This window comes from Sorex araneus, chromosome 9 (assembly GCF_027595985.1).
Source record: "Sorex araneus isolate mSorAra2 chromosome 9, mSorAra2.pri, whole genome shotgun sequence".
Taxonomy (NCBI): domain Eukaryota; kingdom Metazoa; phylum Chordata; class Mammalia; order Eulipotyphla; family Soricidae; genus Sorex; species Sorex araneus.
The window spans coordinates 53,330,527-53,354,866 of record NC_073310.1 but is presented as its reverse complement, the minus strand read 5'-3'; the positions used below and the strand labels follow the sequence as shown (position 1 = coordinate 53,354,866).

The window sequence follows — 24,340 nt, the reverse complement described above, 5'->3', positions numbered from 1 at the left end:
TGCTGCATGAGAGGTGCAAGCCTGGCATGCACCGGAGTCCAAATTCAATCCCAGGCACCAGTGGCCTCCAAGCACCGCCAGGTGCAGTCGGGGAGCACCACTCAGCCTTGGCACTGGACAATTGACTTTCTTAGCAGCAAATCATAGGCCTAAAGGAGATCTGGAATTTCTAGTGCTCTCGACACCAGTTAGTTAGCAGCAGAGGAATGAGATGTCTCCGAAGTTGGACCCCCAAAGGCAGGCTTTGCTTCCGGTGGGAGGGCGCTGTATCCCCAAGGTCCTGACTGCCTCAGATCACATGGAAGTAACAGGCAAACTCTACTTATCATGGTCAAAAGAGGCCTTGAGAGATGAAAGACAGAAGAGGGTGCGAGCACAGGCAATGGTGAAAAAGACTGCATCCTAAAACATGATCCTATGTCTGAAACAAGAGGAAGGAAAAGGAATCAGATGCAGACCTCAATGTAAAAGACTTTGAGAGGGGCTGGAGTAATAGCACAGTAGGTAGTGTGTTTGCCTGGTGTGCAGCTGACCTGGGTTCGATTCCCAGCATCACATATGGTCCCCTGAGCACCACCAGGGGTAATTCCTGAGTGCAGAGTCAGGAGTGACCCCTGTGCATTGCCGGATGTGACCCAAAAACCATATATGTATATGGCTTTGAGAAAGCATTCAGGCTTGGTGAAGCCAAAGCATCCACGGGCACTTCAAGAAAGGAAGATGGCCTCACACCCATGGAAATAAAATGGACTCATGAAGGTCAGCAAAGACTTGATGACTTCACTTCTAGGCCATGAATATCTGATTTGAGAGAGAGGCAGAAGTGACAGTGAGCAGGGTGATGATGGAAGTCTGAAAAGGAAGAAGTGACAGTCTGATAAACTCGAGAGCAGAAGAAGTAAAAGTGACCTTTTCAGCGAGTTGAACAATATTGCTAGGGAATAATGAAAACTTTAATCGCCACTTATTGATCCTTGATCTGGGCCAGGCACTCACTAGGTCAATATTGGAAAGGCTGTCTAGTGGTATTTGATTTAATTCACGCTGGCAGAGTTAGGTATACTATATGCGACTGACCTGCTTCAACTTGAGTTTTTTTTAATTTATTAATTTTTTAATCAGTCACAGTGAGGGTACAGTTACAGATTCACACATTTTCGTGCTGGTTTTTCCCTCATGCAATGTTTAAGAGCCCATCCCTCCACCAGTGCTCATTCTCCGCCACCAATGAATCCAGTATCCCCCCCCCACCCCACCCCATCTCTGTAGTGGGGCATTCCAATTTGATATCTCTCTTTCCTTTTGGGTGTTGTGGTTTGAAATAGGGGTATTGAGTGGTCATCCTGTTCAGTCTCTAGTCTACTTTCAGCACACATCTCCATTCCCGCGCAGGATCTCCAATCACATATTACTTGGTGTTCCCCTCTCTATCTGGGATGACTTTCCCCCAGCGTGTGAGGCCAGATTCCAAGCTATGAAGCCAACCTCCTGGTATTATATACTACTATTCTTGGGTATTAGTCTCCTACTCTGTTGTTCTATATTCCACAGCTGAGTGCAATCTTTCTATGTCTATCCCTCTCTTTCTGGCTCATTTCACTTAGCATGATACTTTCCATGTTGATCCACTTATATGCAAAGTTCATGACTTCATCCTTTCTAACTGCTGCATAGTATTCCATTGTATAGATGTACCAAAGTTTCTTTAACCAGTCATCTGTTCTAGGGCACTCGGGTTTTTTCCACATTCTGGCTACTGTAAACAGTGCTGCGATGAACATATAAGTGCAGATGTCATTTTGACTATACTTTTTTGTTTCTCCAGGATATATATATTCCCAGAAGTGGTACTGCTGGATCAAATGGAAGCTCAATTTCTAATTTTTTGAGAATCATCCATCAGCATTCCCACCAGCAGTATAGAAGGGTCCCTTCTCCCCACGTCCTCTCCAACAGCGGTTGCTTTTGTTCTTTTGGATCTGTGCCATTCTCTGTGGTGTGAGGTGGTACTCATGGTTGTTTTGATCTGCATCTCCCTGATGATTAGTGATGTAGAGCACTTTTTCATGTGCCTTTTGGCCATTAGTATCTCTTCCTTGGGAAAGTTTCTGTTCATTTCTTCGGCCCATTTTCTGATGGGGTTGGATGTTTTCTTCTTGTAGAGTTCAAACAGTGCTTTGTATACCCTTGATATCAATCCTTTATCGGATGGGTATTGGGTGAATATCCTTTCCCATTCTGTAGATTGCCTTTGTATTCTGGTCACTGTCTTTTGTGGTGCAGAGGCTTTTTAGTTCAATATAGTCCCATTTGTTTATCTCTGTTTCTACTTGATTGCTTAGTTCCGTGTCATCTTTGAAGAGACCTTTATCTTCAATATCGTGAAGGGTTTTGCCGACCTCGTCTTTGATGTACCTTATGGATTGTGGTCTGATGTTGAGGTCTTTAATCCATTTTGATCTGATTTTTGTGCATGGTGTCAGGTCGAGGTCTAAGCCCATTCTTTTGCATGTGGTTGTCCAGTTATGCCAGCACCATTTGATAAAGAGACTTTCCTTGCTCCACTTCGCATTTCTTGCCCCCTTATCAAAGATAAGATACCACATTTGGGGTTGTGTGTAGGGATATTCCACTCTGTTCCACTGGTCTGTGGCTCTGCCTTTGTTCCAGTATCATGCTATTTTAATTGTTACCACTTTTGTAGTAAAATTTAAGGTTAGGGAGGGTGATGCCTCCCATCATCTTTTTCCCAAGAATTGTTTTAGCTATCCGTGAGCGTTTGTTGTTCCATATGAATTTCAGGATTGCTTGATCCGTTTCTTTGAAGAATGTCATGGGTATCCTTATAGGGATCACGTTGAATCTGTATAATGCTTTGGGGAGTATTGCCATTTTGACAATGTTGATTCTCACTATCCATGAGCAGGGGATACGTTTCCATTTCCTCATGTCCTCTTTTATTTCATGGAGTAGCGTTTTATAGTTTTCTTTGTAGAGGTCCGTTACTTCATAGTTAAGCTGATTCCAAGGTATTTGATTTTCTGGGGCACAATTGTGAATGGGATTGCTTTTTTCATGTCCCTTTCCTCTGTCTCATTGTTTGCATATAGGAAGGCCATGGATTTTTGGGTATTGATTTTATAGCCTGTGACTTTACTGTACAGGTCAATTGTTTCTAAGAGTTTCTTACTAGAGCTTTTAGGCTTCTCTAGATATAGTATATTGTCTGCGAATAGGGAGAGCTTGATTTCTTCCTTTCCTATCTGAATCCCCTTAATATCTTTTTCTTGACTAATGGCTATTGCTAGTACTTCCAGTACTATATTAAAGAGAAGTGGTGAGAGTGGGCATCCTTGTCTTGTCCCCGATCTTAGAGGAAAGACCCTTAGTTTTTCCCCATTGATGATAATGCTTGCCATAGGTTCATGGTAGATGGCTTTGACTATCTTGAGGAAAGTTCCTCCAAAACCCATTTTGGTTAGAGTTTTTATCAAAAATGGGTGTTGGATCTTGTCAAATGCTTTCTCTGCATCTATTGATATGATCATATGGTTTTTATCTTTATTTTTGCTGATACGATGGATTATGTTGATTGATTTCTAAATGTTAAACCGTCCTTGCATCCCCGGGATGAATCCCACTTGGTCATGGTGTATGATGTTTTTGATGAGTTGTTGGATTCTACTTGCTAGTATTTTGTTAAGGATCTTCACATAGGTGTTCATCAGGGATATTGATCTATAGTTTTCTTTGTTAGTGGTGTCTTTGTTTGCTTCTGGTATGAGGGAGATATGTGCCTCATAGAAACTGTTCGGGAGGGTTCCTGTCTTTTCAATTTCCTGGAAAAGCTTGAGGAGAACTGGCAACAAGTCTTCTTAAATGTTTGGAAGAATTCGCCAGTGAATCCATCTGGACCTGGGCTTTTGTTTTTGGGAAGACTTTTGATTACAGTTTCGATTTCCTTGATATTTATGGGCCTATTCAGGTATTTCAAGTCTTCTTGGTTCAGTCTTGGGAGATTGTAGGAATCAAGGAATTCGTCCATTTCTTTTAGGTTCTCTTGTTTTGTGGCATACAGACTTTCAAAATCTGATGATCTTTTGAATCTCCTCGGTTTCTGTTGTGATGTACCCCTTGTCATTTCTGATTCGGTTTATTAGGGTTTTCTCTATTTCTTTGTGAGTCCTGCTAGAGGTTTATCAATCTTATTTATTTTCTCAAAGAACCAGCTCTTTGTTTCATTGATCTTTTGGATTGTTTTTCGGGTTTCCATATCATTAATTTCAACTTGAGGTTTAAAGAGTTGAAAACAGCTTGCCTACGTTCACTGCCAGCAACAAAGGGCAGAGCAGGAACCAGAATGTAAGAAGGGTCAGAGTATTACTCGGCCACTAATCTAATGAAAAGAGTGTGCCACTGGGAAGAACATGAATTTAGAAGACAGTTCACTAGTGCAGCAGCCAGAAGGGCTACATGAGGGGCCTCTTCCATGATGAGTCTAGAGGAGTCAATGACATTGAAGCAGAGTGAAATGGTGGTTTCCTAGGGGAAGGGAGGCTTGGGAAGGGGAAGACAGGGTTCAAGGCTCCAAGGACACTGGCTGATTAGCTGCACTGCACGGCGGCGTAGTTGCTCCAGTTGGTGATATTGTGTCTGCATCTTACAAATGCGCCAAGAGGGTAGACTTTATGCTAAAGATCTTACAAAACCAAAATCAGTAACAACAAAAAGGGTCAGAAGGAGCTTTCAGAGGTGATGAAGAGGTTGAGGGCACAGCGTGTGGTCATGCTTTCCCGGGTAAATATTCATCTCTACGCAAAGCTTTCTACATCTAGTAGAGTCCAAATTTTGGATATCGGGGCTAGAACCATAGTATAAAGGTTAAGGCACTTGCCTTGCACGTAGAAGACTCAAGTTCGATTCTCAGGACTCTGTATGGTCCCCTGCTGATCACTGCCAGGAGTGATTCTTGCGTGCAGAGCCAGGAATAAACCCTGAGCATCACTGGGTGTGCCCCTCCAAATAAATTACCCAAATTTGGGATATCAATAAAGCCTCAATAAAATGTTTTGTTTTTCTTTGATTTGGGGGGGCACATCTGTCTCTGCTCTGCGCTTACTCCCAGCTCTGCACTCAAGGATCACTCCTGACAGAACTTGGGGACCATAAGGAATGCAGGGGGTCAAACGAGGCAGGCCAATTGCAAGGCAAGTACCCTACATGCTATACTATCATTCTGACCCCTAAAGCTATTTTTCTTTACAGTATAGTTTTTTGTTTTTTCCTTAAAGTGGGATGAGAGAGATAGTAAGTCACTTGTCTTGCACAGGGCTGATACTGCTTTGGTCCCCCAATACCGTATATGGTCTCCAAGCACTGCCAGGAATAATTATTGAGCACAGGGCTAGGGGCAAGTCCTAAGTACCACCATATGTGGTCTCCAAGAATATAACATTAAGAGTTTTTTTCAAATAGTGTTGGGCCAGGAAGAAGGCTCAAAGGGCTGATGTACCTGGTGTGCCTGCAGGAAGCCCAAGTCCCATCCCCAGCACCCCCCACCCAACCACAGCACCACAAGGAGTGTCCTCTGTGCGCTGCAGGATGTGGCCCCCAAATTAAAAAAGCAACACACAGTGTTTCCCTTCCTAACCATTAGGCTACATCACTGAAAGACTTCTGGTGACCAGAGAAACAAACACGGAGCAAACAAAGAAGAGAGCCTGGGAAACAGACTTTCCTGAACCCTGGGGACCGGAGGCAGAGTCACTCTAAGGAAGAAAGTCAGCCCTTCCTTCTCACCATGAGGCTTTTGACCTTGCGGAAGCTAAGTTTAGTTCAAAAAGTAGGAGAACTTGCTGTTTATGACTAGTCCTTTCAAAGGAAGTAAACAGTGTAGGATGACATTACTTTGTCCTCTCCCCCCTTGCCACAAGGAGCTTGTCCCGGTTTTTCCCAGAGTTTAGGCTTACCCCAGTCACACCCATCAAGGTGTTCCCGAATCACTCCCACCCCTTTGTTTAGCTGTAACCACTTCTCCATGCTCTCTTCCCCAAAACAGTTAATCAGCTTCTCCCCCTAATCTGACTCTGCTAATTTGTAAGGTCAGACCTTCCTAGGATACTGAACTTATAAGTTAATATTACCTTTCTCCTCTCCTTATGCCTTTTGAATAATTTACTTTAAAGCAATGTCCTTTATGTATAGACACAAGAAGACAATATTATACTTTTGTAACTTGGGACTTAATTGGCTTCGAATATTATTCATTCCCGGGCATCTGCTTTCTCCACTTAAGCCTCAGTTGCCCTCAGTTCCTAGCACCCCAAAAAGCAGGGTCCTGACGAGGGATGGGACGGATCCAGGGCAAGCAGTGAGTTATGTGCTACCCTGGCATCGAGATGGGCCTGGCCAAAGTGCCTAATTCTTAACTATAAGTTAAGAGCTTGATCATAGACAAACGCTGTCATGATCCAGAAGTAATGACGAGACTAGGACCCTGTAGGGATAGGAAAGACTGATCTGGCCTGAGCACTGTAGTCTGAGATCGAGATAGCCCCAGGAGAGCAATTCTATAAGCTTTAATGCATTTCTTATTGTGTCCATACAAAATGATTAATATTATGAATGCTTATATGTTTGCTGGACGAGGAGAGGAGAAACACACTCATGGGACTCTGCCCTTAGGTGGATCCTCCTGTGAAAGAGAATCAGTCCTAGGAAAAGCATCCCCTGAGGGAAAGGAACCTTACCCCTATTGATTGTGACCACACCTATGTGTACACCCCAACCCCCTCATGCTGGGGGGATTTAACTAGGCTGTAAAAGTGGGTTGGGGGGCCAGATCCACAGATCCGGAGAGAGATCTAGAACCGGGAGAGAAGCAGAGAGAGAGAATGAAATAAACTGATCGAGCAACCAGTTTGGCCTTCTTCCTTCTGTCACCTGCCCTTGACCAACAGCCACACACAGTGGTTCCAGAGCACTGAACACGGGCGGTGAGACAGAGCCACCCGGAGAGCCCGCAAGTGCACTTGCCTGGTCGGCGTGCTTTAGTTTTTTACAAGACAGCGCCTGTGGGTTCAGCTGGACCGTGAGACCTCCCTGACATTACTATAAACAGCAGAAGAAGAAAAGTCACATGCTCCTGTCCCAGCCATGGTGGCCACCACCTTCCAGTGAGTTCTGTAGCCCTGGCTAATAGGGAGTTGCATCTAGTCTTCAGTGGATGTGGAAACGTTCTCCTCCCACTTGTATACTCCTTCCATGTTATAGTTGGTATGAGAGGGAAGGGCAGTGGGGATCAAAGATGCCAACCGTGAGACGGTAGCCTGTCAGGAGAGAACCTCCGAGCAACTGCAGACCTGCTCTGTAAATGAGGGTTCCGGTGCTTCGCAGAACTGGAGTTCAACTGAAGTCTCTCAAATCAGAGAGTTGAAAGCAAGGCACTGGGCAAAGGTAAATTCCCAGGGTGGGAAGCCTCAACAAGGGAGTCAAGGATTGCCACAATCAAAGGCCAGGAGCAAGAGGAAAAGCCAGAAGCAGAAAGCAAGAAGAAACTCAACCACCTGAGAAGTCAAGGATGCAGCTTCCCAACACCCAGCCATCAAAGCTGTTCCATCCTATTGCTCAAGTCTCCCAAACAACAGCAGAGCCCACTGACCGTCTCATGCTCAGTTCAAACACTCACCACTGACCACAGCTACTGTCAGCAACTTCCTTTCTGTTCTGATTTCCCCTACTCTGTCATGGTAAGTTATTAAAATCATCAGGATACCTCCCAGGTCCTACAGACATGTTTCTCCAGCGAAAGTAGACTGTGGGGGCTGGAGCGATAGCACAGCGGGTAGGGCGTTTGCCTCGCACGAGGCCATCCCGGGTTCGATTTCCAGCATCCCATATGGTCCCCTGAGCAATGCCAGGGGTAATTCCTGAATGCAGAGCCAGGAGTAACCCCTGTGCATTGCCAGGTGTGACTCCCAAGAAAAGATAAAAATAATAATAAAGTACTGTGGACTATAGAATAACAGACTATAAGACTAACACCCAAGAATAGTAGAAATAAGTACCAGGAGGTTGTCTCCATGGCTTGGAGGCTGGTCTCTCATTCTGGGCAACTCTGAGAAGGGAACACCAAGTAAAATGTGATTGGAGGTCATGTGGGGGAAAGATGATGCGGGCCCAATATAGACTAGAGACTGAACACAATGGCCACTCAACACCTTTATTGCAAACCACAACACCTAATCAGAAAGAGAGAACAAAAGGGAATACGCTGCCATAGTGGCAGTGTGGGGTGTGGGGAGACAGGACTGGGGAGGGGGGGAGGGATGTTGGGTTTACTTTTGGTAGAGAATGGGCACTGGTGAAGGGATGGGTTATCAAACTTTGTAAGGGAGAAACATGAGCACAAAATTGTATGAATCTGTAACTGTACCCTCACGTTGACTCACTAATTAAAAATAAACTATTAAATTAAAAAATAATAATAAAAAAATCAAAAAAAATAATAATAATAATAAAGTAGACTGTGGTGATTCAAAAGGGGACAAAGTCATGGCATCTTTCCTGAGTGCCAGTTGCACACAATGGAAAGTGAGTTTTGATGTGAGAGTAACATCAATTGTATGAGATTAACAAACATAATTGGGACTGTTTCATACTAACAGAGGCCTCAGGCTTCTCTTGGGCAAACTTCTCATTAAACGGTACACTTTTCAGGAAAACATCTAGAGCACTGACCAAAGTAGCTGGGTAGCCCCATGTCCAGATGAAGATATGGGGCTAAACACAGACTGAACATGCATGAGAGGATGGAATATTCTGAATGAATTCATATCATATGATTATCTCACATATGGATATAAAAGACTGAGTATGAATTCTGGATTTATCACTTCCAAGTTTCAAAGCAAATGATTTAATTTCTCCAAGACTTGTTCTATCCCCACCCCCAGCCCCCTTTTAGAAAAAGAGAATAGTCCTAAGAGCCAATTCAAGAATTAGGTATGACTTTCTAGGAAGTGCAAGTTTAGCATTTGCATGGAAGAAAGATGGATTAATGGCAGGTTTTATCTATAAACTCTGCGCCTGTCTCGACCTGTCAAAGCTTTTACAAAGTCCAAAGTGATTCTCAGGCAAGAAAATGTCTATTTTGATAAGGAGTCTTACCTTCTCATCTACCGTCTGCCCATAGGATGAATTTATATTTCATATACAGAATTCAGAGTAAATTTCGTTACCTAATGCCAGACTCATCTGGAGATGAGAACCACATGGAACAACAGAAGCCAAGTAGAAGTCACCTTGATGGCCATTTAGAAAGTATAAGTCATTGGACTGAAAACAACTGAACAGACCCTGGAGACTCGGTAAGCAGCAGGGTCATCGGTAACAACAGCATTTGACTGCAGATACCTTTCTGAAACGCACACCCGAGGAAGAAGTACTGGAAAAACGTGTTTTATGAAGAATCCTACCTACCCACTGATCACCAACAGCTGTTAAGCAGTTTCCAGGGGGAGGTTCCACCAAAGCACACAGATGTTTATATAATCTTTTGTTATCTGGGTACTAAGTATTGTGCACTCAGCAATCCCTCAAATTACGAGATGGAATTCGGGGAGGGAGGCGCAGCTTCGAACAGGTTGGACCTGAAGTAGAAGGCCCAGTTTGAAGTCACAGTCATCAGAAGTAGAACCTGGGGGTGAAAGTTGGCAACCTGGGCACATGGGTGGTGAGGGTGCGGCAACTTTATCGAAAGCACAAATGTCGACACTCCTGGAACCAGGTCTTTTTGGCTACAGTATCCTTTCATCAAGGCTGATGCCACTGCCATCTTATTCTTCCCGCAGAATTCAAACTGACAGTCTCTCACATTTGACTTGCCCCATTAATAATCACTTCCACCTACTTCTTCCCCCTTTTTTCCAGACTTTATTTTACTTTTTTTTGCTTTTTGGGACACACCTGGTGATGCTCAGGGGTTACTCCTGGGCTCATGCACTCAAAACTTACTCCTGGTGGTGCTCAGGGGACCATACAGGATGCTGGGAACTGAACCCGGGTCAGCCGCGTGCAAGGCAAACGCCCTACCCGCTGTGCTATCGCTCCAGCTTCCTTTATTTTACTTTGGATCATACATTTATCAACATTATAAATTTTAAAGAGGGGGAAATCTGATATGAACCAGAAGACTAATATGTGAGAGGCCTGGGTTCGATCTCTGGCACCCTGCGGTTCCCCAAGCACAACCAAGAATGACAAGACATTAGCTAGTCATTCAACCCATAGGCAGCCAGTAACAAATAAGGTCCAACTTTTCACCTCTTACTAAGATAGGATAAGCACCCTAAAGCAAGGATGTCTTACACATTTTCAAATCTGCTCTCACAACATAATGTAAAATAAATAAGAATTATTTGCCAGGCATATACAAGAATCTTGTTTTACCTCAAAAATTTCAAAAACCAAGAAATGTGTTTTGTTTTTAAAAATCCCAATTCCTTCAATCGCGCCAATTTATGTCAACCATTATTTTATTCCAAATGAACTGAGCTATTTTCAATATACAACATTTTCTATTTACAGGAGCGATAGCACAGGAGGTACAGCGTTTGCCTTGCACGAGGCCGACCCGGGTTCATTCCTTCGTCCCTCTCGGAGAGCCTGGCAAGCTATCAAGAGTATCTCACCCGCACGGCAGAGCCTGGCAAGCTGTCGAGAGTAATTCGCCCACACAGCAGAGCCTGGCAAGCTCCCTGTGGCATATTTGATATGCCAAAAACAGTAACAAGTCTCACAATGGAGACGTTACTGGTGCCCACTAGAGCAAATTGATGAACAACAGGATGACAGTGCTACAGACATTGCTTATAATTTACTTCTTTAAAAAAGTGCAATTGATCGCTCTCCGCCCAGGTGAGATCCAGAGCAGCCGTGCACAACACGGCCCCTCTGCTCCTTAAAGACTATGATCCGGGAGGTCTACTAACCCATTTTGGCACCCAGAGACTTATAGAAATGCATCTAGACTGTAAAGTGAGGTAAAACAACAGAAATCAAAAACCTACAATGAAGAGCTCCTATAATCTTCATTCTCAGCAATGGAAAACAAACTATCAAATGATGCCTTTTCAGCAGGTTTGATTGTTGGGGGAAAGTTCCAAATAATAATAGTCAGTTCTCTGTTGAAATATTGAATGTATCCAAAGTATAGAGAGAATAAAGTGAAGATCATTAGCCATTCAGGTGCAAGGGGGGGGGGGCTGGGAGGGGGGTATATTAGGGTTCTTGGTGGGGGAACAGGTGCACTGGTGAAGGGATGGGGGTTTGATCATTATAGGACTGAGACTTAAACCTGAAAGCTTTGTAACTTTTGTCACGGTGATTCAATAAAGTGCAACTGAGCTTGGAGTTCCAAAGGAAACTGTTGAGGATACCAATTTATCTTATCTATCCTGAAGAGACAATGTTCTATAATCTAGAAAAAAAAAATCAAAAAAAAATTTCCTAGACTAATTACATCTTTTAAGTCTTCATTCCTAGACTCATTCCTAGACTTATTGCCTCTTATTTCCTAGACTAATTATATCTCAAAAAATTGGAAAATTTTTGTCAATTTCCATTTGTAAAAATATAGTGATAATGGCCCCTGAGCACTGCCAAGAGGCCCTGGTGGCCCCAGCACAGATGGGTCTGAGCCACACCCCATGGAAGGGCTTGAGCGATGAACCATCCAGTTTCTGAGCCGGCCAACTATCATAAGCTCCACTTCCGCACCCCTAAGAGACATCATAAGCAACCTAATGAAGATGTTAGTAGAGACAGAAATATCACCAGTTTCCAAAAAGCATTCATTGCCATAAACGTCACAGAGAGAAACAACACGGCTTGACTCCAACTAGAAGTACAGTCCACCACCTATGAAGTAGTTTGAGAGAGAGAGAGGAAAGGAAAGGAAAGGAAAGGAAAGGAAAGGAAAGGAAAGGAAAGGAAAGGAAAGGAAAGGAAAGGAAAGGAAAGGAAAGGAAAGGAGAGAAAGGGAGAAGAAAAATAGAGAAGAAGAGGGGAGGGGAGGGGAGGGGAGGGGAGGGGAGGGGAGGGGAGGGGAGGGGAGGGGAGGGGAGGGGAGGGGAGGGGAGGGGAGGGGAGGGGAGGAGAGGAGAGGAGAGGAGAGGAGAGGAGAGGAGAGGAGAGGAGAGGAGAGGAGAGGAGAGGAGAGGAGAGGAGAGGAGAGAAGAGGAGAGAAGAGAAGAGAAGAGAAGAGAAGAGAAGAGAAGAGAAGAGAAGAGAAGAGAAGAGAAGAGAAGAGAAGGAAAATTAAAAAGGAAGGGAGGGAGGGAGGGAAGGAGGGAGGGAGGGAGGGAGAAAAGGAAAGAAAAGGAAAGAAAAAGAAAGAGAAAAAGAAAGAGAGGAAGGGAGGGAGGGAAGGAGAAAAGAAGGGAGGGAGGGAGGGAGGGAGGGAGGAAGGAAGGAAGGAAGGAAGGAAGGAAGGAAGGAAGGAAGGAAGGAAGGAAGGAAGGAAGGAAGGAAGGAAGGAAGGAAGGAAGGAAGGGAGGAAGGAAGGAAGGAAGGGAGGAAGAGCTGGAGAGAGGGAGGGAGGGAGGGAAGGATGGAAGGAAGGAAACTGTATCAAATCAAGAGTTATCACTCTTTTGCTCTTTACGGGAAACAAAAGAACAGAAGCCCATGTTAAGCCCCTGCATTGAACTGGAAAGCTTTCCACAGGTCACCACCTGCCATCACTCCATTCCCTGATGCTGCCATTCCCAACACTCCTCGGCTCCTGTGCAGGGCGTCTCCTCTGCCCAGGTTCTCTCTCTGATCACCTCGGTCTGAAAGGCTGAGGAAAGCCAGCATGCATGAGCACGTGTGTGGCTGGCTGTCCATGCTGTGCGAGCCCACGGTAGGAACAGTTCCATACAGGTCCTGGGCTGCTTATCTCGGATCTTCTCTTTCCCACTGTGACTAAACTTTCCTTCCCTTGGAAAAACGGCTGCACAGTTTCCCCCAGAAGGAGCAGGTCTCTGCGGAACCAAGAGGCTGGATCAGGGCAGACAGAGTGAGATGAAGAGCTGGATCTCAAAGAAGAGACACAATGAGTCAGCTATTCTCTGGGAGCTCCAGGACACCCGGAGCAGGGGTGGGGTGGGGGGGATCCCCCAGCACCTCTTGGTGACCTCTAGGACACTGGACCTTTTCTGGAAGGACACTGAGAAGTTGTTTTGTGGGATTTCCGCCACACTGACATTTACGCTGCAGACGTCAAAGCAGGGGCATGTGGCTGGCACCCAAGCACTGGGCAGGGAGTGACCAACTGTAGAGGTGCCCACTAGACCCTCTCCACTAAAAGGCCTCCTGGCCCATGATTCCACTCCCCTCGGGGAAGCCGTGACAATGAATAATTGTGGAATGAAAAATTGTGCCTGGACACACGGCCTAGGAATATAATATTCTGGGGGACAGAAGAAGAAGAGCGTGCAGGAACTTGTGCTACACACTGACATGGAACACTTGTCTCAAGACACACAGAACAATTCCAGCAGGTCCAAATGACACATCACAGGAGACACAAAGACAGGAGAGTTCCCCTCTTCTCACAGAACCAGTTTGAGTATTTTGCAAAAGAAGCATTACTTGTGCCAACGTCTCCAATTTGCAACTGGACTACCAGCTTCCCCAGCCAGTAGAAGGCTATTGGCTATTCTTTTTGCTTGTGTCGAGGGGTGGGGTGGAAGGGTGGGACATGCCCAGTGATGTTCAGGGCTTATTTCTAGCTCTACTCTCACAGAAGGAATCACTTCTGGAAGGGGCTCAGAGAACCACGTGGGGTGCCAAGGATCAAACCCGGGTCAGCCACACACCAGGCAAGAGCACTCCCTGCTCTACAATCTCTTCAGGCCCTAGCTTGTCACTCATTTCGGAAATAATGACAGCAAGAAAAACTGATAAGGAAAGCTGGATTAGCTTTTTTACTTTTTTTCTCAAAAATAAACTGAGTCCGCTTCAAAGAGAATACCTAAAGTGTTGGAAGTTGGTGATAAAATTCAAGCTGTCAAGTCAAAAGCCAGACTCTCAGAAAAAAAAATTTCATATATATACATATATATATGTGTATATATATATATGATACAAGGAACGCAAGAGCTTTCTTAACACTTAAGAAACTTCGCTGGTGGTTTTAGCAAGCGTGTCATTTCGTTGCACAAATGTTGTCAGAAAACATGCCAAAATCTGGACAATTAAACAAATGCAACAAGAAACAGGAGCATAAACAGGTCAAAAACAAAGATCTGCTGCACCCCAAGTCTACAAGAAGTCTACACCAAAGGCCACTAATTCAATCCCAGCACCCCCCAACCGCCTGTCAAGAACAATCACACTGAGGCACTGCCTTTGGTGATCCCCAGGACCACAGCCGACTGTGCCAATCACCACTGAACCACAAGCAAGGTTGTGCGGGCATACAGCCATCATCCCCACAACCAAGGCAAAGGATGGGGCCAAAGAAACTAAAATCACAATAAAAATGACCGTGATATAAGGGGACATGGGGATTCAGACAGCTCACGAGCATATGACAGAATGCAGAATACACCGCTGTCTTTGCCATTGCAGAACTGCACACAAGAATAATGCAGCAGTTAACAATAGCCAAAATCTGGAAAAAAACCTAGTGCCCAAAAACAGATGACTGGTTAAAACAACTTTGGTACATCTACATAACAGAATACTATGCAGCTGTTAGAAAAGATGAAATCATGAAATTTGCTTATATAATGAATCAACATGGAAAGTATCATGTTAAGTGAAATGAGTCAGAAAGAGAGAGACAGACATAGAAAGATTGCACTCATCTGTGGAATATAAAGTAACAGAATGGGAGACTAACACCCAAGAATAGTAGAGATAAGGACCAGGAGGTCTACTCCATGACTTGAAATCCGGCCTCAAATGCTGGGGGGAAAAGCAGCCCAGATAGAGAAGGGAACACCAAGTAAAGGATATTTGGAGGACCAACTTGAGTTGAGAGATGTGAGCTGAATGTAGACTATAGACCGAACACAATGGCCACTCAATGCCTCTAGTGCAAACTACAACACCCAAAAGGAAAGAGAGAACAAAAGGTAATGCCCTGCCACAGAGGCAGGGTGAGATGGGGGGAAGGGTGGGGGGGTGGGAGGGATGCTGGGATCATCGATGGTGGAGAATGGGCACTGATAGAGGGATGGGTACTCGATCATTGTATGACTGAAATGCAAGCACGAAAGTTTGTAAGTATGTAAATGTACCCCACAGTGACTCACTAATAAAACATTTTTTAAAAAAAATCAAACAAACAGTAGGAGACTTTTAAAAGATAGAGAGCTAAAGTAAGAATGTTTACTAAAAATTAACTCTCGTATTTCAATTTCATATCTCACTGCTTCTTCATTGTGCTAAGTAATTATCATAGTTATTGACTGGACAATAACTCCTTTGTATACAAAAAAAAGAAAAAGAATAGTGCAGCAAAGGTCCAGAGAGAGAGAGAGAGAGAGAGAGAGAGAGAGAGAGAGAGAGAGAGAGAGAAGCATCTACTGCAGAAGATCTGGGGCATCAGAGAGCTAAGAAAGGGGCCAGAGTGATAATCCAGAGAGGACAGCATTTGCCTTGCACGCACACAACCAACCCAGGTTCAATCCCTGGCACCCCAAATGGTCCCCTGAGCATCAACAGGCGTAATTCGTCCAGTGTGACCCAAAAAGGGGGGGGGGAAGTCAAAAAATATTAAAATATTAGGTGCCCAAGGACATGAGGCTTAACCAGGCTGGTGAGAGAAGAAGCTAGAATAGTCATTCCAGACCCTAATCTGACAGTAGGGAATGACAGGCGACAAAACAGAGAGGGACCTATGAAGGTACTTGACAACATAAGGAGGAGGAGACACAACGAGAAGGTATGCAAGACACACAGCTGAGTGACTCGGGCCCACTCCCCTGGCTCTGAGGAAGCTTCGGGCCTAGAAAGCAGAAGCCGTGCCTCAGGTGGAGACCACAAGACGCCAGGCCATGGCCCACAGAGGGGATGTGAAAGAAGGACGGGAATGTAAACAGAATTACGAGGAGTATGACAACTGCTAAAGAAAAGCAAATGGTGAATTGCGACAAAAAGCACCAGAGGACAGGACTGCAGACTGTCGGGAAAGTTGGGGTCTCTGAGACCCACCCACCCAGCCAGCCACAGAGCAGGCACGCTGGGGAAGAAAGTCCAAAACCCTCCTTCAGCACCACTCTGAAGAGAACATTCTGGAATATCTGTAAATGAATTCACAAAAACCACCTCTGGATCTCCTGCTATAGAATGTGGACTACAGTCATTATGAAAATCCAACATATTTTAACCACTTTTTTTTTTAAAGGGAGGGAAATGAACGCCCTGGGTTTCAAGTCCCTCGACTCCAATTTAAAAATAAAATAAGATTCTGCCTTCTATTTATTTATATACACATTGGGGAGAGGTGTTAGGGCCACACCTGGCAGTGTTCAGGGGACCCTGCAGAGCTGGGATTAGCCACTTGCAAGGAAGCAGCTGACAGTTTTACAACAAAAAGTCAAGATTCGGCAAGAGGGACAGTGCAGAGATTGTCCAGGCCCCGCATGCACCAGGCCCCAGTCTGATCCCTGTAGCACAAGGTGGTCCCTGAGCACTGCCAGGGTGGCTCTGGTGTCCCCCAGCACTGAGGGCCTGAAGAGCAAAGAGCATCCTTGGGCCCTAACATCAGCCCTCGCCATCTGGTCAGTAGGCTAAGAATCGCTGGGAGGGGCCACCAGGGCCCCTGGGCCCAAGGGAAGGACCCCCCAACTTCACTTCAAAGATGAATTGCCGGGTTATAATCGATCTACACACAGTGGAACTCCTTCACTCCTCTCGACATGAACCGTGAGAGTTTCCAGTTCAGTGATGAGGAAATAGAAATTGTAGAAAACAGGTCTCAGGTCAAAGATCCGGAAGTGGCAGGGCTGGGGTTCAACAGTCAAAGGCCCGGGTCTTCGCCAAGCCCCGCACTATCCCCTGGTCCTTCTCAGTCGAGCCCCTGAAACAGCAAACAACACTCAGTCCTGGGAACTCAGAGAAATGGGAATTCTAGGGCGCACTCCCAGCACTGCGGGACCCTCTGCTTGAACCAGCCCTCCAGGTAAGGGGGGGCCCACGCTCAAGTCTGAGCCATGACTCCAAAGTTCCCATACTCAACTGGACGCTGTGTGTGCACCAACGGTGTATCCTCACCATCTTTCAATACTCCCAACTAGATCCTGTTCATAATTAAGTAAATCCAAATCCACAAGCTCACTTCCTCGGAGCCTCCAGCACATACTCCTCCCCGGAACCGGACAAAAACCTTAATGACTGGCTTACACTATGTTGAAAATGGATGGGAGGGTGGGGGGGGGTCCTACTCTGGACCTGGAAAGGTAATTCAGGGGTTAGGGCGCATGTTTGTATGCATCTCACCTGCCTTTGATACACAGCGCCATGTGGCATCACAAGCACAGCCCGGTATGACCTGCAAGGACCACCAGGGTAATCCCTAGTACCCCACCCTCAGGCCCTCATGCCGAACCACTGGGCAAGCTGGAGGAACAACAACAGAAGACCCCTGGGGGCCCCCTAAGCACTACTTGGAAACAAAAGAAAAATGACTTTCTCAGAAAAGGCCTGACTGGGATCAGCACTGAATTTCAAACATGAGAAGCACACAGAGATACACAGAAAACAGATCAGATGCCACAGAAGGCAGAGAAAAAAAAAATATTTTAAGTATCACAGTAGGAGCTTGACCAATCCCAGTCCCAAGCTCCATTATCCTGTTCATCCCTGGTTAAATTCAAAAGGACCAATCACACCATTACTTCAACAGACTTCCAATGATGAAAAAAGAAGCTAGAGCCCTCCAAACTATCTGATTCTTGAATTCATATTGCATGAAACACAAATATGTCAAAATAAACATGTTTCCCCCTGCTAAAGAATGCCTTTATCACTGATGTATATGGAAAATATATCATTTTCACACTTCCAGAACCAAACCATAATCTATCAAATCATACTAAATAGGCACATTCTACATTTGGATATCAGAAAGAACTTATCCAGAGGCATCATCTCTCAGCTAGTGTGTCTTTAATCCCATAAAAAGCTAGTCAGACACTACATTATAGGAGAATGCCCATGTTATCCCATTGCTTACCTGGGCCAATCCTTCGCAGCATCCTTGCTTGTCTGACCCTTCTGTTTTCAAAGTACTATCGAGACCATGAGCCTTCTCTCCTCCCCAGCTCAAGGTCTCAATTTGGGCGGTATGGCCCCAGTGGGTACGTGGACCCATTTCTTAATAAAGTATTTTCATAAAGGGAGCAGAAGAGAGAAAACCAGAAGTTACATGTCTTCAAGACCTTTCCATATTTTGAAGACCCACCTGAGACCAATTAACTCTCTTTAAGCTGTTCACAAGCATAGCCAAGTCTTTTTCTACAGTTTAAGTCTCCACTTGCTTTTTAAATTTATGTAAATTTGTATAAAACATAAATTTGAAAATGAAGGTGTTAATAGCCACCTGTGGACCACAATAGCTATAACCCTGAGTTACAGTGCTTACAGGCACAAGCTGTCCAAGGTAGAGAGATCCCTGAGAAGTCCACACTTAGCCCCCTTCTTAATCGGCCTGGTACTTACATCCACCGCCTTTCAACACCCACACCCATCCACAGCCTGGCAGTGCTGTCAGTAGCTACCTTCCCAGGAAGAATGGCAACGACTTCTTTTTCCTCTCCCAAATCAACAGATCCCTTCAGAAACAGAACTGGTTCCAAGAAACAAATTTCCAAAGTTCTTCTTCCAACAATAAACAGCTAAACCAGCCACTTAAAGAGCTCTTCACTTAAGTTGTGTGTGTGTGTGTGTGTGTGAGTGTGTGTGTGTGTGTGTGAGAGAGAGAGAGAGAGAGAGAGAGAGAGGGAGAGGGAGAGAGAAATGCTAAGGACTGATTCCAGGACATTCTACTTATACAACATATATTCTACTACTGAGCTACTTACCCAGCCTTAATTCTGACTTAAAAGTCTGGTGTTTTCTTCGAAATATCTCCAAAAAAATGCAATTGCCCTAATTAGTCCTTATTCTCCAACACACCATGTCTTTACCCTTTTAGGTATAAAAGGGCACTGACCTAAAAAGGGTACCGACTTGATTCTATATCAAACAGCTTCTTATCAAACAGCTTGGTTGCTCTCAACTCCTTTCCTGAATAATTAAGCAATCCAAACAGAAACCAGCAAGCCTAATCACTCCTGAAAAGAAGAAAGCTGCTCTCTCTTTCATAAGTGAATCAAACTGATAAAAATGTTCCCCAGAACAGTAAGATTAAATGAGACTAATTAAATTCAAGAAGAAAAAAGTTTGAATTTAGGCATCAAATAATCCAGCTATATGTACCCACTTGATTCTACTTTTTTGTTTGGTTGGTTGGTTTGGAGCCACACCTGCAGTGCTCAGGGGTTACTCCTGCCTCTGCACTCAGAGATCATTCCTGGCAGGGCTCAGGAGACCAAATGAAGTGCCAGGGATCAAACTCAAGTCTGCTGCATACAGGACAAATGGGCTACCAGCCGTACTATCTCACCAACTCCTTTATTCTACCACTTCTTTTAGAAAACTCATAGTGTAAAAAAGCAAAGCAAAATTGTACTTAAAAATTCATGATTCACAATAAGATTTTAACAAAACACAAACCTTTAAGAATTTTCAAATGAACATAGAGAACAATACATTCATTCCTGAGACTGTGATATTGACTGTGATATTGAAGAACCAAAGAATTTATTTCTGAAATTACTAATAATTTCCTTCACTTTAAATTAAGCTATCTGGGAGGCCGGTGTGATAGCACAACAGGTAGAACCATTTGCCTTGCATGCAGCCAACCAGGGTTTGAGTCCCAGCATTCCGTATGGTCCCCCAAGCACCACCAGGAGTAATTCCTGAGTGCATGAGCCAGGAGTAACCCCGTTGCATCACCGGGTGTGACCCAAAAAGAAAAAAAAAATTAAGCTATCCTTTCCTTCCAAAGGAAGGAAATGTTAATCTCCTTTAACAAAATGACTTCAATCATTCACTGCTATTCCACCGAGATTGTAAAGAGGACAGAAACAGGTTACATTTATATCTCTGTCAATGAAATGCCAACAACAAAAAAAATCCTCAATAAGCAGCAGCCAGTGCACCATCTAGTGGGAGCTGTACAGTGTCTAATTTTGTTTAAGTGCATAAACTCTGAAAAACATGGGGGTGGAGGCATAGCCCCTTCTCTCCAACAAGAATATAAGCAGAGGTTGGAGAAATAGCACAGAGGGTTCACTTGGCTTGCATGCAGCTAGCCCAGGTTCCATCCCCAGCATCCTATATAGTCCTCTAAGCACCACCAGCAGTGATTCCTGAGTGCAGAGCCAGGAGTAACCCCTTGAGCATTGCCAGGTGTGGCTCAAAAAAAAAAAAAATACAAGCAGATACCTTATTAGCAGTATAAATCTCTTTCCACTTTTCCAAACCGGAAAAAGATTGTGTTCATCAAAAGAGAACTTTCTGCACAAATTAACAGCTAAGAAAATTTCTTTTAATAAGAAAATTTAATAAGTGTAACCCGTAGGAAAGTAAAAACCTACACACACACACACACACACACACACAGCCCCCGCCCCCCACCGGCCCAAAATCCTAGAGCAGAACTGGACTTAATAAGGCTCGTAGGAGATATGCCTTATATCGCCTATGTATATCATGTACTTTCAATCCACAATTGATGTCCACTAATTTAGAGACACAAACATAAAAAATATTTAAAAATCAACTTTCCAAGTTTAAAACATAGCATCGGTATTATTTGTTTTGACTGGCGGGGGGCGGAAATTACCTTTCTGATGAAATCTTACGAACCCTGGGATTGGGGGAGCAAATATTTACCTGGAAATAACCACCTCCACCTGACGCAGTATGCCTGATTAAATTGGTATGCAGAAGTTTAATGGTGGCTACCTTTCCAGATCTTGAATGAACTCAATTACAGGTATAAAAGTAAAGAGTCCAATAACCTGTGGCGGAATGCCTTTTATCTCTCGGGCTTTCGGTTTATGTACCTGTAAAATGGGCATGATACGCACCACCTGCCTCAGAAGAGAAGGCGGCTTGAACAGAGTGAAACTTCACCACTGCACTTAGGGCAAAACGGTGTATGAAAAGGGAGTGTGATATTAGCAGATCAAAGAAAAACGAACAGCAATTCATAGCGTTTTTTGGGTCTTTTGGTTGGGGTTTTTTTTTTGGGGGGGGTTGGTTTTTTGCACAAGGAAATCTGGTCAGTAAACGGACTGCCTAGGAGGAAATTACTTTAATATACACAGCCTTGTGTCCTTTAATCCAAAAAAAGCAAGACTGCCTGAGTAGCAGGTGCACCCCGAAAATCCAGAGGCTATACTGAGACGGGGTTTGCAGCTGCTTCTCCTCCTTCTATAATCCGAATAATGGTTTGGTGTGGGGGGGCTAATAAGAAAAAATAAATCACACCACCCAAGCCTGAGTGACAGAAACAAGGTGCCACCTCCACAATCCTTTCAAACCTGCACAGACATTCCTCCTGAACATTCCTCCTCCTCATTCCTATCGCACTGCTCCCCCTCTTCAGGCCAGACAAAGGTGAGTCACGCTGCTGGGTCTACCTGTCACTGAAGCAAGAGCCCCCCCCCCCGAAAAAGTTGGCGAAAAAGTTGGCGCTGCTTTTTGTTTGTTTTTCCCCATCTACTAATTGGATTTTTCTCATCTACTAATGAGTAATAGATAGTGTGCAAATCGTATTGCAAAGCACCTGTCTCCAAAACAAGAGGGGGGAAAAAAAAATCTATGATTAACACTACCTAAGTAGAAACATCTTTCTCGCTTAAAAGGTGTGGGGGGGACCAGTTTATTGCTCATTACTATAGTTATCAATAGATCCTGTTCCCTGCAGTCACCCAACTCACACTCGACCCCGCAGGGTTCCCTCCACCTGCCAGCCCTCCCCGCCTACCCGGAGCTCCGCGGGGTCCCCTCCCTTCCTCCCTCCTGGGGGTCCCGTCTGCAGCGGCCCCGGCCCCGCCCCCACCTCGCTGCAAGGTGCCGCGGCAGCCGCGGGCTCCCGGGAGGAGGCGCGCGGGAGGTTCCGGGTGACGCGGCCCCTGCCGGCCCGGTGGCCGCCGGCGGGAGCCGCACCGGGAGCCGCCGCCGCCCGCCCCGCGCCCGGGCGCTCCGAGCAGCGCTGCAGCCCCGACCGCCCCAGTACCTGCTCCGGGCCAGCGTGGTCCCCGGGAGGCGCTCTCGCTCCGGCCCCCAGCAGCCCCGGGCCCCGAAGGAAGAAGGCAGCGCGGGTCTGGGGGAGATCGCCGCGAAGGACAATCGGGAGCCTGCGGGCTCGGCACCGCCGCGGCGGGCGCAGAACGCACAAGTCAGCGGAGCCCGGCCCCCACCTCCAGCCGCGCGGGTAACTGCCCCGGCCCCCTCCCTCGCGGGGGCGGAGCCACACGGAAGGGGGCGGGACGGGGGCAGGGTCGCAGCGCCCGCGGGGCGTGAGCGCGGAGGCGCTTTATAAGACTCACCTGCTGATAGGCTGCGATGGATTCAGACTTGAAGAAAGCCTCTCTGATAGAGCTTCCTCATTGGTGGAGAGGAGAAAACAAAGCTGAGCTCTGATTGGCGAGAGCCCGGCTCTCAATCATCAGAACTCCACCCTTACCCCCGCCCCGCTCGCTCTGTTCCCAGGTGGCTGCAGAAAGGGTAGTGTTTTATGGACGAGGAGTCTCCTTGAAGAAGAACCCAGAATACCCGAGTTCCCGTGCCAGCTGGGGGCTTCCCTAAGCCCATTGCAGTTCTTTAATTTCCGATGAACGTTAATGGACAACACCATTTTGACGTTATCGTATTGTAAAAGCTTTCGTGGGCATATTTTTGATAACTGCTAAGATTCAGAAGGAAATTGTCATAGGTGGGGAAAAGGCATGAAATGTTTTCAATCCCTGGAGAGAGTGTCCGTGACTATTGTTTTAACCTTTCTGTGCTTTATATTGAGCATGGATAATTTTTGTAATTAGTGGGGAAACGCACTTTTTTCACGGAAAAATGGTTGAGGTGCAGAGAAAAGTAAACAGAATTTTCAAGAGACTAATTCTACCATGATAAAAGAAATTACTTTAACATACTCAACATTGGTGTCCTTTTACAAAAAATAGTCGCTTTTTCCCCTCAAGGAATTATAAGACTATGACTAAGATGCCCCATATTCTTTGCTGAGTAATAGCCGTTTGTCCAAAGACAGACAATGTAGAATGCACCAAACTATGTAAGAGAACACTCGTAACAGGAAGAATTTGGAATCCAAAGACAAGGCTCGAGCCACATCAACAACAAAAAGAGCGCAGAAATAAGAAAGAGGACGGGAATTGGGAAAACCCCTCTAATACAGGCAATTATAAGGAATGTGACAGCATTTCGAAAGGTGACTAGACCTTGAAATTTGAAACCTGCAGGAGAGCTGAGATCATGATCACTGACCCACTGTTCAAGTTTGCATTTTGTTGTAAATGCTCCCGACTGAGATAATTAAGTTGCTATGGAGACACTGATGGAGGGAAGTGGACAGTGATGAAGGGATTGGTGGTTGGAACATTGCCTGAAAATTATGAAAAGCTTCATAGATTATGGTGACTCGAATAAAAAAATTAAATAGCTAATAGTGGAATAAAATCATTATTTTTCTTCAATTTTAGAGGCTCTCAAAAAAATGGATATTCACTAATTAAATCAATGTATCAGGCACAGAGCTATGAAGAACCTATGATTTGCAAGAAACAGGCTAGGTGTCAGGATTTAATAAGACATGGACCCTAGTGGATCTCTAGACAAACCACTATGGAAGTCAAGGGTGTAATAGGTAGTAAGAAATGAGAAGGAAATGAGAAATCAGCTGGGTCAGTAAGGGTCATCACAATAAAAGGAACAAAGTTCTAAATGCAAGAAACTACAAGAGGAACAATCTTGTAGTAACCAGAAGAGAGGAAAGAATCTAACACACAGTCTGAGAGGCCAATGCATAGGACATCAACCATCTCCACATCACAAGATTTACCCATCCTGGAAGACCTCAAAATCTGAAAAGATTAGTCCAATTAGTAACAGGCACGGAAACAGAGCAAAGCAGACTTGTTTCACATCATCATCATCTTCATTTCTTCAACAAAAATCATTCAAAACCCTTGATATCTACTTTCTTTTCTTGCAT

The 24,340-nt window shown here is 45.1% G+C and overlaps 1 protein-coding gene across 5 annotated transcripts in view; it reads right to left on the bottom strand.

Moving 5' to 3' along the window:
- Positions 1–22,551, bottom strand: part of MPP7 (MAGUK p55 scaffold protein 7) — a 259,109-nt gene extending 236,558 nt beyond the window's left edge. For all 5 annotated transcript variants that reach the window (XM_055147233.1, XM_055147234.1, XM_055147235.1 and 2 more), the window contains exon 1: positions 22,349–22,551. The gene's annotated coding sequence lies outside the window, so the exon portion shown is untranslated. The remainder of the gene's footprint in view (positions 1–22,348) is intronic.
- Between the last annotated feature and the right edge of the window lie 1,789 nt (positions 22,552–24,340).